This window comes from Podarcis vaucheri (genome assembly GCF_965113315.1).
Source record: "Podarcis vaucheri genome assembly, chromosome: 15".
In the NCBI taxonomy this organism is placed as follows: Eukaryota; Metazoa; Chordata; class Lepidosauria; order Squamata; family Lacertidae; genus Podarcis; species Podarcis vaucheri.
The window spans coordinates 29,624,347-29,642,586 of record NC_138753.1 but is presented as its reverse complement, the minus strand read 5'-3'; the positions used below and the strand labels follow the sequence as shown (position 1 = coordinate 29,642,586).

The following is an 18,240-nucleotide window of genomic DNA, read 5'->3' as shown; positions in this document are numbered from 1 at the left end:
AGAGAATTTCCACCCAAGCCAATCCTTGTCAACTCCTCTAGGTTGTGATGATTGTTTTGTGTTTTGTTCATGTGGTTGCTGAGCAAGGAATTATTGGGGTACGCTCATAAGTCTTGTTACAATTTCATTTTGAGAGTCCACTTCCTTGCTGCAGATAAGTTTGCCCTCCTGGTTTTGCTTCTGATCTCCTACTCCTGGCTGTCATGTGTGAAAGGTGATGTGTGTACAGACTAGTTTTTGTAAAGACTCTTACAAGTCTTTATACCAAAAGTATATACAGCAGCCTTATTTATATTTCTATACCCGTGTGTGTGCAAACCAGTCTTGTAAAGAAACATGTCTAGGCCCATGTGTGTCTTATTCCATTGCCGTATCAAAACTACCTACCCGCAACCTAAAGTGAAGTGGCAATTTGACAGAGATGCCTCTGCCTGTCACTTTGGATCATCTTTTGTCTGCTGTTGCATAAGGCAACCGAGAGGGTGAGGTCTTCTTGCCCTGAGCTTAGCTGTTGTGGACTGTTACAGCATGTTAAATCCTGCAAGTGCTGGGGCCCACTGGCCTCCACTTTGAACATGGGAAGGAGGAGACTTCAGTGTAACAGCTCAGCCAGAAGCTGCTCCTAACAATTTGCTCAGCTTCTCTGGCTGGAGTTGTGTAAAAGGAGCTGTTGGACGTAATGACAGATTCCTCTGGAAGCTGCTGCCAGTTGGGTGCATGAGCCAAGCCATCCCACGCATCATCTCCTCCTGGAGGCCATGTGGTATAACTGGTGCTGTGCTTTGGGAGGTGCTGAGCAACCCTCGGGCCTGTGGCTCTAAGAGCAGCACGCCCTGGGCTGTGCGCCAGCTTGCTTGACTTGATGGCAGGAGCCTTAGTTAAAATACTTGGCTTTGGGTACTCTAGGGGTGAGCAGGAAGAGGAAATGAGGAGGTGTCCAAGAGTGAAAGCTGCTGTTGCTCTTGCTTTGTGATTGTCCAAGTTATTGTCGGCTGCCTTCCTCAGAAGCTGGCACTTGGAGAGCCTTCTTGGTGACACAATGCTCTTTCGAGTGTGATGCTAGTTTCTGTGCATCGTCTGACCCATATGGTGGAAGCACAGGGAACCCATTTGCAGAAAAGTATTTAATATAAGGTGGGGAGTGAGAAACACTTTTGGCTAATAGCATTGATGGTGATGCATCTCTCCTGTGCATGCAGCCAGACAGGCCTTTCTTTTAACTCTTCCTCACCAAGTCACCTCCTGTGAACTCTCTTGAGACAGTTCCAGAGCTAGGCACGAATGCTGCTCCGCCTTTCCCAGCACCTCTGTCCAGCTGCTTTGGGTGATTTTGCAACCCCCACCCCTCATTCCTCATTCTGTGTTTCAGCAGAATGATATCTCAGAGCTTGTCAGTCAGCAGGCTTATTGGCAGTTCCTGGCATGCAGTGTTCTCAAGGCAAAAACTGCTGTGACAACATGTGATTCTCCCAAGCTGCTAAACAACTCTGCCTGGCGTTCCAGCTTCTCTCTTATGTCGTGCCAGTGCGTAGCAGCTGTACTGGGCTCCAGTGCCTCTGGCAGCAGTGCAAAGCCTGGTAATCTAAGAAACACGTTTATTAAGGGACAGGTTATCTCGTGAGCAGGTCCCATAGCTGGCAGAGGGAATGTCTTGGCCAGGGTAGCAGCAGTGTTTGGCACAGACGTTGCTACCGCTGCTGGCTGCTGGTTCTGGGTGAAGTAGCAGGGGCTACTCTGTGATTTCATGGGCTGCACGCCTCCATTTTATGAGAACACATCACTTTTAATATGGTATTTTATCGCTAAATGTTTGGCAGCCTGACACAGTTGGACAGAGACTGCCTTTGGTTTTATTCTTGACTCCTTGGCAGTTGTGCAATGAAATCACTTTGTGTTTGTGAAGCACTTTCACTGCAAGTGGTTGAAAATGTTTATGTGGACATGCAGCAGCTCTCTTTCTCTCGTAACAATCCTGTAACAGGCACTGCTTCCAATACCAAGAAGAAAACAACCACTACTGCTGCCATTGTACCCACAGCTGCACAGCCATTTTTTAATGTTCCAAAGGGGTTCTTTAGCGGTTCCCCTGCAACTTGCTCAATAGACTCCCCATTCTGCCATCTCCTTCTTGTCTTTTAAATGGGTCCATTTCACTTGTTCTTGCTGTGCTTCCAAGTAGTTTAGCTGCAACAAGTTCACTGATGTGGCTACGTATGCCTATCTGAGATTTGAGTCAACAAAAATCTAGCCAAACAAAAAACTTTTGTATTGAAAGGAGATGTGGGGGGTTGTTCCAGCTTTATCACGTAGCTGGTTTCTGAAAACTGATACCAGTTTCTAGGAACTGGACATACAGTTCCACCCTTCCATTTGGGCATCTCTTAGTTCCACACACACAATATGCCACAGGAAGGAAATCTTACCAATCCTTCAGCTCTGCCATTCTCTGCCAGAGAATGCACATCCAACCCCATGCTGTATCATTGCACGGCTGGTTGTATGGACTTAAATGTTACCAATACACCCAGCTGAGCTCCCTTAATTAGCACCCATGTTAGCTCTTTGATCCAAACTCTTGCTTGTGAAAAGCGGTTTTTGCTCCCGAAGAAATGGCTTTTCCCTTTCCTCTTTGGTTTCCAGGCAACCTGGCCTTTTGCAAGATCACAGCACCCCGATGACGTCTGTGCTGCCCTCCCCCCTCATTCTTTCTCTTTCTCCCCCTCGGAGGTTCAGAGCTGAACACATGTGAGCTGTTTTTCCTCTTCCCTCCCACGTGCTATGGTACATGTGTGGGAAAAGGCAGCTTGGAGGACGGAACAGCTCCGCTTGGATCATCTGCTTTGTGCCAGGCCTTTCTGTATTTGTGTTTCCTTGATTAAAATGGTTGCCTCATGAACTCACTTCACATTGAGCTTTATGCTGCTCTTCCTGGAGGACCGAGGATGTGCTGCTGGCAATCTTTCCCCAGAGCATCCTGTACAGTCATGGTGGCTAGCAGGGGTGGTTTTGGCATAGATGGAAGCAGACTCTCTGAAGAGGTGACATGAAGGAAGTCCCTTCCAGGAATAAGTGGGTGTGGGATCTGAGCTAGCCCCCAAGAAAGCGAGGCTCTGATCTGGCCAGGAGCCTGGTTGGAAACTCTGTGCAAAGGCAAGGTCACAGGGAGGCAAGGTTAAAAGTAGCAAGGACAGGGATGATCCAGAAATAAGCAGGGCAGAGATCTGGGGTTGAAGAAGCAAGAATTTCCTGGTAATGTAAGCCTCTTGTTGAGTCCCCAGAATATGTGTGGGGTTTTGCAAGTAACGCAGACTGTGTGGAAATGCAGAGTTGTGGGCATGTGCAACTTGTGGTTGACCCCTGTGCTGAAAACTCATACCATTCTGCCAGGCCAAGTCAGATCCTCGCAGGCAGAATAGCAGGGAGCTTACTTCAATATATTTATCCTTTTTTCTCCCTGCTTTTCAATGTGCCCCTGCCCCCAACAAGCCCCTGACATAAACTAAGGTTTTTTTCTTTGGCACACAACTGATTTCCTGGCATTCAAGGCCAAGGCAAACATCTTGGGGATAGGTTATCTGCAACTTTCCTCAAACAATTAGGATAAAAGTGCAGAGTTCTGGTCAAGAGCCAGGTTTGGGGTTCCTAAATGTATATCACCTTTGTCTTCCAGTTTAGAGCTTCCTTTCTTGGAGACAAAAGAGAAAACCTTGAATCAGGAGACCAGCTAGAGATTCCACTCCAGTCTCTCCAAAATTGTATTTATTTCATTCATTTGGTTAAAGTACTCTTACTCTACACTTCCCTGCAAAATGGTTCTCAGAGTGGTTACAAAAATCAGATGCAATACAGTCCCTGCCCACAGTTTACAGCAGAGCTTTCCAAACTGTGTGTCGCGACACATTAGTGTGTCGGTTGCAGTGTGTAGGTGTGTCGCGCGAACACTTCCCGTGCTCCTCCCAGGGCTGGAAAGGGGTTAATTTAACATACAGTTTGCTAATAAAACTGAGTTACTGTGTCACAAAATGATGTATGTCTAAAAAGTGTGTCACCAACATGAAAAGCTTGGAAAGCTCTGGTCTACAGTCTGAAAGACATGGCACATAAGGGAAAAGAGATGGGGAGGGAAAAGGCAAGTTTGGGCACCAGTTCTGCAATGGAATAGTTCAGGCAGTCTGATGGAAAGATGGCTGCTGATTGGCAGGTGGTAGAAAGCCAGAGGCAGCTTGCCTCCCAGCACAGGTGATGGCTTGCTTCCAGATGGTGTATGGTACGACCTATTTCTTATAAGGTTCACACAAATGATTGAACCAATCTAAAGTGCAGTAATAAGAATGTGTAATTTATCCTTTGGGAGGTGGTGGCGGCAAGTCGCATCAGGGGATTTCTGCAGGGAATGCTGCGACTAAGCTGCTGTGAGTTGCTGCTGTCCCACTGGTGTTCCTGGTACTCCTCTGCTGCCCTTTCCTAGCATGCAATTGGTTCCCCAGGCAAACTGGCCACCTCTGCAAAGCTACAGATTGGAACAAAGACTCTTAGGGTTGACGTGCCAGACATCTGGCAGATCCTGTCAAGTGACTGCCTAATATTTGATGGCAGCCAAATATTGTCAACTATTCTCTGAATCCAAGAATGCCACACTTTTGCTAGTGGCTTGCTTGTTAATTTCCTGGTGATGTCATTTGTTAGCCAGGGCAGGAGTGAGAGCTGTTTGGCTCTTGAGTTGGCAGAAGTCAGCGCCAAGCGTCGTAGCACAGGAAAGCTTCTCCTGCTGGCTGCCTGCTAAAGATAAACAGAAGGAGTCAGCAGTAGTGAAAGGGTAAACTGCAATTTTCTTAAAAATTGTAACTGTAGGGCAGCCTTCCCCAACCTGATGTTTTGGACTACAACTCACATCATTCCTGACCATTGGCAATTGTGATTGGGACTAAGAACATCTGAAGAGCCTAGAGCTAGAACAGACTAAAGGGGATCATCTAGTCCAGCTTCCTGTTCTCACAATGGCCAGCCAGATGACCTAGTGGGAAGTCTGCAAACAGGATCTGAGTGCAACAGCAGCATTCTCACCACTGATGGGTCGTAGCAGTTAGTATTCAGAAGCATACCTGGCAGTGGAGTGGAGGTAGAACATAGTCATTATGGCTGCAGTGTTCAAATTTTGCCAGGCACATTTGTGACCAAGTGAAGATGCCTAGGTTCCAGGAAGGTGCCTGATGTCTCCACCATCTGGAGGTGCAGGCTTGGGGATCCTTGGACCTTGACTGTTTTCACACACTAGCAATACATCCTGTAGAATTCTATCCGTTATATTTTATCTGCACAATCAGAATGAATCTCAGGAACCAAAAAGTCATATTGAAAAATACAACTTTTGAGCCATCTGGCCTCAAAATGGCAACTGTAACCCTGGTTTAAGGAGCCATTTGGTGCCTAGCTTATATATCTGAGTTTCTAATACTGTATGGCTGGTAGCTGTTCATATCCCTATCCTCCACGGTAGCTGAGTTTAACAACATCTGGAGGGCACTTTCTTGGGAAAGGCTGCTGTTGGGTGATCAAAGCCAAAGAGGAGAAGAGTGTTTCAGTGAGTCACTTTTATAGAAAACTTTCCTAACTGGTGAAAGTTGGAATATAAATTGATATTTTAAAATAAAAAACAAGGTTAACTTTTGTAGTAAACAGTGAAATTAACTTATCTATTGTTAGTAGCATAGGCATCAAATAATTTTATTATTAAATTATTATTGTTGTGCTAATCCCATATGCAACTGCCCTCTATTTTATCTGTCCTTGTATCAAGGTTTGTGTTAGATTTGATCGTGGTTTTATTGCATATTTAGTGTTTGTTGATGTTATGGATGATGTCATGGCCACTGGCCAGAACAGTAAAAGTATGATTTGATTTCATTTTGTTGTGCTAATGAAGTGATTTAAAAATATTTAGCCTGTTTAATTTGTATCCCTCACCTTCAGCATAAATTGCTAACAGAGCAGTAAGAAGCAGAAGGAGTATAATTTATTTATAAAATAAGGCATAAAACTAATTCAGTAAATTAAAACAAAGAAGTAAAACTTCAGCTGCCTATTCAAATAGGAAAACAGGAAAACTGATCTACTCTAACCTAACAGAAATAGTTTCCCCTGTTACCTAAATGCTTGATAATGATGGTGTCAGGTATACCTCTGAGAAGGACATTCCAAATGTGAGGAGACACTACAGAAAAGGTTCTCTCGTGACCATTCAGGAAAAAATTCTCTTGCTCCAGTCACCACTCCATGAAAGTCCTCAGATTACTCTGTCAGTGGATGGGCTGATTGATATGGGGAATGGTGATCAAACAAATATCTGGGTCCTAAGCCATATAAGATTTTAAACTTTAAATGCAAGCACTTTGAATTGAGCTCAGAAACTGACTGGCAGCCAGTGGAGTTGTTTCAATACATGATCCCTTTGCCCAATCCCTGTTAGCTATTCTGTCCACAGTGTTCTATACTAGCTGTAGTTTCTGAACTGTCTTCAGAGGTAAAGCCATAAAGCGCATTGCAGTATTCCAGCGTTCAAGCTAGTAGGGCATGGATAACTGGCTAGGCTACCTCTACAGAAGGGGCTGCAGTCCGACCCCCATTGATAAAAGACCCCTTGTGACACAGAGGTTGCTTCAGCCAGAAGAGTGAGAGATTAATAGCACTCCCAGATCCTTTAAACCATTCAAATGCCCAACCCCATGAGTGCTTAAGAGCCTATATTCCAAACATGAATGTGCCTTTGGGGCCTGGGTGTTAGGAACTGCTAAATTGCAGATACTTGACATTTTGGATTCAGGTCCGAGGGAGCAGGTGGTGCTGTGGTCTAAACCACTGAGCCTCTAGGGCTTACTGATCAGAAGGTCAGCAGTTTGAATCTGTGTGATAGGGTGAGCTCCCATTGCTCTGACTCTGCTCCTGCCAACCTAGCAGTTTGAAAGCATACCAGTGTGAGTAGATAAATAGGTGCCGCTGCGGCGGGAAGGTAAATGGCGTTTCCGTGTGCTCTGGCTTGCAGCTGGAGGGTAAATGGCATTTCCATCCACTGTGGCACTTGTCAATGTGTCTCATTGCACCAGAAGTGGTTTAGTCATGCTGGCCAGTGTTAGAAACTGAGTTATGAAAGCTAGGAGCTAAATGGTACCTTAAACCTAGGTTATGGGCGCAACCACGGAATGTCTAGGCACGCTTTTTTATGACAAAAACACAAAGCTGAAAATGAATGAACTGCAGCTAAAATATTTTGTTAATTTTTCACATGGTATCGTCCTCCCCCCCCTAATATTCTTATGAGGGTCTCTTCTCTAGTCTTCAAGAGAGTAGGTGGAAGTGGGGAGGCAAAAAAGGGTCCTCCTTTCCTTCAACTCCGCAATTTTAATCCGAATTTTTAGGCGCAGTACTGTGCCCAGAGCTCAGAAACTGCTCACATTAATGAAATTCCCTGTCACAAAATGCGCCTAGAACAATGGGAGTTTTGAACACTGATGCTGGCCACATGACCAGAAAAGCTGTCTGTAGACAAACGTCGGCTCCCTCGGCATGAAGCAAGATGAACGCTGCACCCCATAGTCAAGTTTGACTGGACTTAACCTTCCAGGGGTACTTTTCCTTTACCTTGACCTACCTTTATCCCCATGAACACTGATGTTTAGCTGTGTCAGAATGCATTCTCTTCTCTTTCCCTCCAGTCTCATAGTTCAGGTGGATTGTTGCCTTTTTAGCCATATTAGTTCTCATAGGAAATGCCATGTACTGAAGTGAGGGATGTGTAGAGAACTTTTCTTGGGTGGTTGCCTCTGGACCTTGACTGGGTGACTAGAATGAGGAAATGCAGGGGTTCATCTCAAAGAAGCAATCATTAGAAGATGTGCACATTTGGCTTTCCTGTTTCCTGCTATGTGATGCAGAAACCTTGATTGCATTCTGAGGATCCTCTTCAATGACAGTGAAGTTCTTAGGAAAGGTCTGGGTGGGGAGAGCCTCCCCAGAGACTCTTTCTGGTTAGAGTTGTGAATTCTTGAAGCTCCTCTGTGCTGGATGGGAATGCTTACCTCTGAACCTTTTCAGTTCTGTGCTCTCCCCAGTGAGCTCTGCCTGGTGCCATCATTAATGCTCTCATTGCTTAATGTCAGACACATGACTGAGATTTTCTTGTTCTAGCAGACATTTTAAAGTAGTGTTTGGTTTTATGATGAATTTTTATTGTTTTATTGTCCCATTTTCTGTGAATAGTTTTTATGTACACTGTTTAGAAATGTGAATAATTAAGCAGTATATGTCTTAAGTAAAATAAAAATAAACATCTTTTTGGCACCAGGGAAAAGCTTCTTTCTTCTCCCAGTATTTGATGGATCATGATGATTTTGTTGCTGTTTTACTGACTCTTTTCTATGGAAATTAGTATGGGTTTTGTTATAATGTATTGCTGTTTTTCTGATGTTTATGTTCTGCTTTATGTTTTTAAAGTTTTTAAAGACACTTTGATATGCTTTACATAGCAAGCAACTAATAAATTGAATAGATCAAAAATAATAACTGGCAGAATGCAGCCAACTTAGTATGTATGCGATGCACCAGGTCACTGAAGTGAACTTGTCTTGTCAATTACCAGCAAATCTGGGTTCTGCTATTCAGCAACAGATGACAGTTTTTCTCCAGAATTAAATTACTTCAGGTAGGGTTGCCACATGTCCAGGAAAACCTGGACATGTCCTCTTTTGGGGGGGCAATATCCAGGTGGATTTTTACATTTTAAAGGAAATGTCTGGGGGGGGGGAATTGGGCTGCTCTGAACACTGCGGCCACTGCCAGTAGGAGCCAGGGAAAGAGGCGCACGGGCGTGGTGACATCCCCTTGCGCCTGTGCACCTCTTTCTCTGGCTCAGACGGGCAGCGGCTTGGGCTGTCTTCTTTTTTGCTCTTCAAGATATGGCAATCCTACTTCAGGACTAGTATAATCAGAAGTTTGAGGGAAGGGAGGAATGCTTGTGTTGCCTGGAAGGTCAACTTGGTATCTCTTCGCCCAGAGCAAGGAGAGAAAATAAAACTGAACTACAATGTCTGTTAGCGACGCGGGTGGCGCTGTGAGTTAAACCACAGAGCCTAGGGCTTGCCGATCAGAAGGTCAGCAGTTCGAATCTCCGTGATGGGGTGAGCTCCCGTTGCTCGGTCCCTGTTCCTGCCAACCTAACAGTTCGAAAGCATGAAGTGCAAGTAGATAAATAGGTACTGCTCAGGCGGAAAGGTAAACGGCGTTTCTGTGTGCTGCTCTGGTTTGTCAGAAGTGGCTTAGTCATGCTGGCCACATGACCCGGAAGCTGTACGCCGGCTCCCTCGGCCAATAAAGCGAGATGAGCGCCGCAACCCCAGAGTCAGTCACGACTGGACCTAACGGTCAGGGTCCCTTTACCTTTACAATGTCTGTTAACCTCATACTACTTTGGCCGTTGTAGACTGTGTGGTAACTCCTACAGCTAGCTTTGGGGCCTCTCTCTCCAACCGCTTGGCATTGTCAATATTGCCACCTGTACCACCAGCCACACACAGTGACCTGTTCACAGATGGTGGTAGATGTGCAGGAAAGGGAGGTGGTCTAGGATAGCGCTTTTCTCTGCTCCAGTTTGCACTAGGTAGCTTTTGCTCTTTGCTAAAGGCAGACGAGAACATTGGCAGCCTGGGGGTGACTGGTACAAGAGGATAAGTATGCAAATATCCCATTGTCCTGTGTTTGGAAAGCACTGCCGCTTAACAGAATTATTTGGTAATAAACTCCATGGCAGAGAGATTTGGGTGTGTAAGGGTCAAATGCAAGCAAGCCCCAGGGCTTTACTGAGACTGCCTTGACACTGTGGACAACTTTTCCCTGTACCTGGAAATTGCAGGCTTACAGGAAGTCTGACAGTGTGAGCTGGGGCAGGCATAGGAAATAGCAGCTTTGCAGTTGGTACCTTTTATCCAGAAAGACTCTGAGACTGTGCCTCTCACCCTCTTTGTCACTAAATGCAGCCAACCCCCACAGGGGAGAGCACCAAGGTTTCAGATGGGCTGCCTCCTCAGGAGGTTTACATTTGCCACTACTTAAAATGCAAGCTCCCTCTCTAGTCAGTGTTGGGCTCTTTCTCCACTACCACCCCTGACAATGAGGAGTAGAACAGAGCTCTAAACTCTTAATTGCCCTCAAAAGAATCCTATTTGTGGAACTGGTACAGAGTCGGGATACGTCATTCCTTTTGAGAATTGAAAAGAACTCCAGTGCTTTTGCAGGAGAGCTTCCACTAGAGCTTGCAAACAGAAGCAGATGGCAAGGCCATGGCAGGGAGGCATGGTGACTGAGAGAGCAAGGGCACAGTGGTGATGCCACCTTGCCTGACTTGAATGTGCACAAGGACCTTGGCACGTGGTCTCAGGCAGGGCGTAATGACAGCATGCTTGGAAGCCGTGTGCTGCGGTGTGATCCTGAGAGCTGCCCAATGCTGATGGAGGGTTTGTTATATAAGGTCACCAACAAAAGCGTCTAAGTTCAGAGCCTTGTCTCCAGCTGAGATTTATGTGCGTCTGCCAATAAAAATGGGCTCCAGATGTGAGTAAACGGCTCAGAGCTCTTTGAATGGCTGCATTTTCCTCACTTGATCTGGATTTAATTTGAGGCTGCAGAGCAGCAAAAGTGAAACTTCCAGTAGTCGCTTAATACTATGGCAGAAAGGCAAAAGACAGCAGCAAGAGGCTTACCCCGGTGGTGATGGTGGTAAAATAAAACAAGCCGCAAGACTCTCCCCCTCACAGTAAGGTTGCTGAAATTATTTGCCCTAAAACTCTCTTTAGCTTCCCCACCCCCAAAAGCTGCTGGGCCCTGCCACTCCCCACCCCAAATGTGTGGCAATTTTGTGTCCTGATATTCTTGGCCTGGGGAGTGCTTGATTTGGATTTAATGTGTTGGTTGTTCATCAGAGATGGCAGCCTTGACTTTTTATGCTCCAGCTTCCTCTGTGACTGTGACAGGGAAGCTGTGGCCCCGGGGTAATTTTGCAAGGCATTTTGGGCTTGGAGAAGAGTGCTCTGGGGCCAGAGAACTGGCTTCCCATGGCAGTCTGGTTTTCTGAGACAATGGGTGATTATTGTGGTGTTGATGTCCACTACTGCCACCTATTGGCTGCTTGCACATACAATGGGATGGAAATGCTGCTTCTAGAACCCTGAAAGACCAAGCCTTTACTGGCTTTCACAGGACAGCTTAAGGGGGAGCAAATTTCATGGAAGGCCTGATAACTTGCAGCACTCAAAATAATAGATTCTTTTACTTTTTAAGACATTGTAATTCTCTCCCTTCGATTCAAAATCCCCACAGTGCTTTACAGTAATGAACAAAAGCAGGATAAAGTAATGAAAGGCAGTGTTCAACAAGTCTCACCAAAGGGTGTAGGGAATACAGAGGTTCAACATGAAAAACAAAAACGTCTTTGCCTGCTGCCTAATGACTGCCTCCTAAAAAGGCAGATGATATTCACACCCCAATAATTAGGCATTTGTAACTCCTGGGCCCAGACTTTCACCCCATTCTGGTAGGTTAAAAAAAAAAAGAGGCAAGGATGGCAAGGATCAAGCAAGCATGTTATAAGCAGTACTCCTGCAAGCATTTTGTCCATGTCTACAGGCCAAAGAAACTGAAATACATGCCTTAATACTACACGGTACTCTGGACCCACCCACAAATGTGGTGCTGAACTTGTGGAGTCCAGGTTGAATGGTTGCTGTTGGGCATCTTTTTCAGAATTGCAGTTGATGTTTTAATAGGCTTCTATGGGCCTTTTGTGACCCTTGGGTGGCACCTGATTGAGCAGACACAGGGCATGGAAGTTCATCTGCGTTGGCATTTCGGTCCCCTCTGCTCCTCATTTACCTGATCAGTTCCCAGCTGATAGGGAGAGAAAAACCTGTGTCTGGGCAAGTTGTTATACAGTTGTCTGTGGTGGGAGAACTGTGAGCTTTCTGGGGAGAGAAGGGGGAGCTTCTGTAGAAAAGATGAAGCAAAGAATCAACGGGGCAGGTAAGTTCATAATGTGTCAAAGGGCTGTCTCCTTCCAACGTGGAGTCCTTTGTGCAGCTGACCTACTTCTGTTTGTATGGCTGCTGCTGTCATAGTCTCTGCACGTGTTAGACAGTGGGATGTCTTGTCCAGTCCTGCTTGGGTTTCATGTTGCTTAAGCAGGAAATATCACTTTCTACAAGAAGTAAAGTTGCCCGAGAGCATTGCGGTTTCTTCTGCTGTTCCTTGCTGCCCATCTGGGATGGGCTTGATGGCTTGAAGGCCAGGTGACATGGAGGGCTTTTGCTTTCTCATTTGGAAACATCATTGAAGTGGAAGTGCTGGGGGGGGGGCGGCTAAATTCTGCCACCCCTTTGTATTGGCATGCATTTGGTTTATGTTCTAGCAGGTAAATACAAGTTTCAAGGAATCCTGTCTGGATGTTACTCCCACTTGAAATTGATAAACAGGATGTTTTCATTGATTCCTCATTGTGCCAAGTGGGTGTTGCCTTCCATGTAAAGAGATTGATGTTGCCTCTAGTGTGCTGTATTTTCTCCCCCTCGTACGCTTAACTCACCTCTGTTTTCCAGTGGTGCAGCAATAAAACTGCATGCACATTTGCAAAGCTAAGCAGGGTCCAGTATGGTTTCAAATCAGATGGGGAACTGTGTGTTGAGATTCCTGCATTGCAGAGAATTGGACTAGATGGCCCTTGAGGTCCTCTCCAGCTCTCCATTTCTATTATTCTGACACTTTAGCTTGCTAAATAGCGGCAATCCAGAAGCAGAGTCAATCAGGTTTTTCCTTGAGCAGTTCAGGCTGTTAATCTAACAAATATTTCTGGATAGAGTTTCTTCCTTGTGTCTGTCAGGCAGTGCAGTTCCATGGCCTGTGTTGCTGTACAAGGTTGTAAGTGCATTGTAGAGTAGGTAAGAGCAGTCCCCCCTTTTCTTTCTTAGAGGGACAGTGGCAGTGTTAGAAACTGGGATAGAAAAGCACCGGGGTTATGGGCACCAAAACAGAATGTCTAGTCGCCACGGGGGGTGGGTCGGCAACACTTTTTATTATTTTGATAAACATGAATTGATACACAATTCACATAAGTGACACATCGTTAATATCACATTTTTAGCAGAATTATTAATACATGTTTAATTTGGTGTTTGCAATAAAAATATTGGTACCATTCTTCAGTTTTCAAAAACTCTACTCTTTATTGTTAAACTCCTTAACATGCTTTCTGTCCTTAACATATACTTCAAGACATCAAAGCACATACATTTCAGTAATCCTTGAGTACCAGCCAGGTGCAAAAAATGGCACCCAAACTTTTTGAGGTGCTCACAAATGGGGGATCTTTAGGTACAAAATGTGCCTGGCGCCCTGCTAATTTTGAACCCTGGACAGTAATATTCAGTTACAGAACCTTGAGCAATTTGGGAGCAAGCAGCACTATTCCACAAGTCAGTGAGGAGTGATCCTGTGCCTCTTGCAACATTTGGCTGGGCTGTTCTCTCTTCAATGAGCCCCAAAACGGCACATGTCTGTAGCTTTCTTCTGCCTTTCAGACTGTATATGTTATAAACATGGGGAGTAGCAGAGCTATAAGGATGAGTGTTCTCACTCTGCTGCTGTCACTGTTTTAGCAACCCTTCATGAGTTGGAGGGCACTTTCTGAAGTGAGGAGTCTATTGGACTCATGTTGGTGCCCCCCCCCATTTTAGAACCCTGATTTTTCCAGTGTTCTAGAATGCGCAGGGCACCTCCGTAAGCAGAGGAAGGCTCCCTGTTTTGCAAGGTCACCCTCCATGAATTGGGAGGCAAATGGAATAGTAATGGTAAGCTCACATTCTCATCCCCACAGCTCCCCCTGTATGTTTACCACTTGCACAGTCTCAATGCCTGTTTTATTTTTGACATGGGACTACTCTTGTGCATCACACTCCTGCAGGCATTACCCTTTCTCAGTGCAATATAGGAAGGTTTCATGTGCACGTTTAGCACCGTGGAAGCTGCAAGCCCTCACTGGAGGAGCTGCTTCCAGGAAATTGGCACTTGCATGTCTCTTTTGGAAGTGAATGTGCTTTCAAGGGGAGAGGATTATTTTCATTAAAATTGTGTGGTGTCAACTTTGGAGCCAGGGTCTGTTCTACCCAGCGCTCTTTGTCCAAGTTGTGCTGGAATGGGAATGGCTGGCTGGCTTTCTAATTAGGAGACCTTTCCTGCCTAGCAAAGTTTCCAGTGACTATTAACATGAGGTCTGCAGAATGCTGGCTGCTGGTCTGAGTCAGAGGCATTTGCACCCCGTGGAATAAGCAGACAATACTGGAGTTAGTCTACAGCCAGCAATTTTCTATGCTGGAGCAGCCCAAAGAATCCCTGGCTTGCTTTGCAAGTGCTTTAGAATCTCTGTTCCAGCCTTCTGGGTGAAATGGCATGGTGGTGGAAAAGATGTAGCATCCTACTCCAGGGTGTCTGCACTGTGGCATTTTTGAAGGCGGACAAGCCCCATAGTTACACGCCATCCTGACCTACTTTGGGAAATTGTAGGTCAAAAGCCAAGGCATTCTAGCTTCACTGACTTTTTGTCCCATAACGATAGAGGATCTTGGAACTTGGGTGCAATGCAAGATCAGCCAGAGCCAGCAGTCATGCAATCCACAATATTGGGTACATTGGAGCACTTGTTTCTGGCTCAGATGAAATTGTTTGCTCTTGGAAGACAGCAGTGCTCTTAAACACCCTGAATCACTTTCTACCACAATGTCGTAATAATTCAAAACCAGAGTGGTACACATGCAGGAGATGAAACAGGTGGTGTACCTAGACAAGTGTGTGAGAAGTTCCACCAGGGCTGCTCCTCACAGCTCTTTGGCTGTTCCTCATGCCATCTTTTCAACATAAGCAGTAGACCGCTCTTTGCCTCTTGCTTCAGCAAACTTGAGAATTGCAGGATGAGGAACAGGGACCTGAGAGGTGGCACACTGGCAGTTGGAGGGTAGGGACAAGCCTCTTCTGAGCTGGATTTTAGCCCCCTTCTCCCTCTAATCCAGGGGTAGGCAACCTAAGGCCTGGGGACCAGATCCGGCCCAATCACCACCTCAATCCGGCCCACGAATGGTCCGGGAATCAGTGTGTTTTTACATGAGTAGAATGTGTGCTTTTATTTAAAATGCATCTCTTGGTTATTTGTGGGGCATAAAAATTCGTTCTCCCCCCCCCCAAATATAGTCTGTCCCACCACATGGTCTGAGGGACAGTGGACCGGCCCATGGCTGAAAAAGGTTGCCAACCCCTGCTCTGATCCATGGGTAGGCAAACTAAGGCCCGGGGACTGGATCTGGCCCAATCGCCTTCTAAATCCGGCCCGCAGACAGTCCGGGAATCAGTGTGTTTCTACATGAGTAGAATGTGTCCTTTTATTTAAAATGTATCTCTGGGTTATTTGTGGGGCATAGGAATTTGTTCATTTTTTCCCTTCAAAATATAGTCTGGCCCCCCACAAGGTCTGAGGGACAGTGGACTGGCCCCCTACTGAAAAAGTTTGCTGACCCCTGTCTAATCCCTGCAGAGGGGAGAGCACCACCAGCTGGGCTCCCATAAATTCATTGCTGAGCAATGCAGAGGAATGTTCAACTATAAAACAGCACCACCTGTGAATTAGCATTACTTGCACTTGCTCCCAGTGGAGCTTTGAACTCTGTTTCAGAATTATGCCCTTAAGTGTTGGATAGTTCTCCCAACCTTGCTTCTCAAGCATTGGTTTCTCAAATTGTGAGGTTGAAGTTTGGACAGAAGGAAAGGGGAAGGCAGCTTGGATTTTGAAGCACTTCTAATTGGTGGCAGCATGAGTGCTGGGAGCTGGCATAGTTCCTGCAGATGCTACACGCTTTGTTAGCGTCCCATAATAGGATTGTTAATTTCCCTGGGCTTTTGTTTTGGAGTTTCACTACTGAAGGGATTCTGTTTATAGATTAGTTTGACACTTAATTGTGGCCACAGTCCAGTGGATTGAGCAGAATCTGGGTCAACCTGTGCATGAACTTGAGACATCTTTGGAGTATATGGGGCTGACTACTCTGAGCTTACTCAGTTGCAGTTGGTGGAGACTGCACACCCCATTGGTCAATATCCCCAGCCAAAACCTTGAATTGAGAAGCTTCTCCGGGGTTGAGTTGATAACACCTGTGACTTCCACTGAAAGTAAATGGGTAATACCGACTGAAGTATCAGGAGCCTCAGAGGGAGGTTTGCCAATGGGTATACACTTCATAATTATCCAGGAAAACTCACTTGGTTAATGTTCAGATGAGCTGGGGGTTACATTAAGGCATATTTTAATCCTTTTCTTCCCCAGTAACAGACTCAGGGGAAGCACACCAAGTTCTCTGACGAATCTTGCTGTTGAGGCTGCAGTATCCTGCTGATCTGTCCCACTGAATTTATAATGGGAGCAGTCATTTGGGTAGGAAGTTGTCTAAATTCTGGAGGTGTCCCCTAAAGGCAGCTCTTTCAGCTTGCTCTTAGGGCTCCAGCAGCTTTTAACATTGGCCATTTTGATGGCAGACCTTTGACATGGTCTCTTTGCCAATGCTTACTGTACACACATGGCTGGTGCTGGTGGAGAAATTAGCTCTTTTTGATCAGCCTACCAATATTCTATACCACATGTTGGAACACATCCACAGCCACATGTGCTTTGGACAAAGTAGGCCAGCTGGCTGGAAGGGAAGGGGTCTTTGCTCACCTGAAAAGGGAAAGAGGAGGAGAGAGATGCATCAGTGACCTATGATTCTGCATTTCAGGGAAGGGTGGGGTAGTGGTGAAGATTTGACTGGAAAAACATTTCGCTGGCTGAGCCGCAAGACAAGAGAGCTGCTGTGCTCAATCTACTTCCCTACCCGTGAAAAGGCTTTGCTACGACATTTGTGCCAGGAAAGCAACAGTGACTTGGGTTTCACGTGGAATTGGACATCTCCATGGGGACGGGTAAACAGGCAGCTTCAAACACTGTGGAGCATGCCTCAGTGAGGACATTTGTCAGTGTGGAATGAGACACTTGCTGTTTCAGGCAGAGCACTAGAGGAAGCAGTAATGAATGGGCTGGGTAGAGGACAGCAGCAGATTCCTCTAGGCAGGTGTCACTGACTAGCACTTACCACTAGTAAGCAGGCAATAGTCCTGTGTGCGCTGTTTGCATGTATGCTGGCATAATCCGAGTGTATAGAAGACATTCCATGCTATGAAAAATAAGTGAACGTAACATGAATAGAGTGGCCTAGATCTAGGAAATCTTGAATTTATCAGGGCCTAGACAGGATTCCCTTTGATTACATATGTCATACTAATAAAATGGAAATATACATGTTGGGCTGCTAGCAATCTGGACTCTGTTTTCTAACTATTCCACACTGTGATGGTGATGCTTTAATATTCAAAGGACGCTGAATTGGAGTTCTTTCTCTCTTTTTTAAAACTGCTTTGGAGATCTGGTGCTTTAGGCTTGCTTGTGCGGGTATCGCACTAAAAGGCTACAACCAGGAGACTAGTCCTGGTTAGAATTATCCATGTATCCTGGAATTTAAGATGTTAAAAAATGGGTGCATTTTTACAACTGGAAAGTGGCCCCATGAGATGCAACTAATTTCTGGTCTACATCTCTAGTAAATGGAATGTTTTGGATGTTTATAGTTTAAAACGATCTACTCCTCTGGGGAGAGAGAAGCTTTACTGGGATTGCTTATGTTTCTCTACATTTGTAGTAAACTTCAAAGTGCTTGGAACAGTCTGTAAAACCTGTTTCCTTTTCACCTCTGCACATAAGGGGCAAGGCTGCTTGATGTGAGATGTTGCAGACATTCTGTGGAACAACTTTCTTGACCCAATAAATAGGACATAGGTGTGTGTGGTGGTGGAGAGGGGTGCCATAGTGTAATGTAGAGCATGTGGGAATGTTACAGGTTCAACCTTTGGCACTTGCACCTTAGGTGTCGAGACTTGGAAAGACCTGGGCAGCAGAAATGGAGGGTGATGGGCTAGATGGACCAGTAGCCTGACTTAGGCGGTTTCGTGCAAATCCCCAATAGTGACTGTGCCTTGATTGGTGCAATAACATCTTTCTTGTGAACAGTTTGGAAGCTGACACTTTTGCTATAAGAGGCAATGATGTTTCTGAATTCCACTTGACCAGTCTGA

General features: G+C 45.7%; 1 protein-coding gene across 2 annotated transcripts in view; it reads left to right on the top strand.

Annotated features, from left to right (window-relative positions):
- The window catches only part of SIK3 (SIK family kinase 3), a 94,905-nt gene that overhangs the window by 39,139 nt on the left and 37,526 nt on the right, over window positions 1–18,240 (top strand). The gene's annotated exons all lie outside the window — the stretch shown is intronic.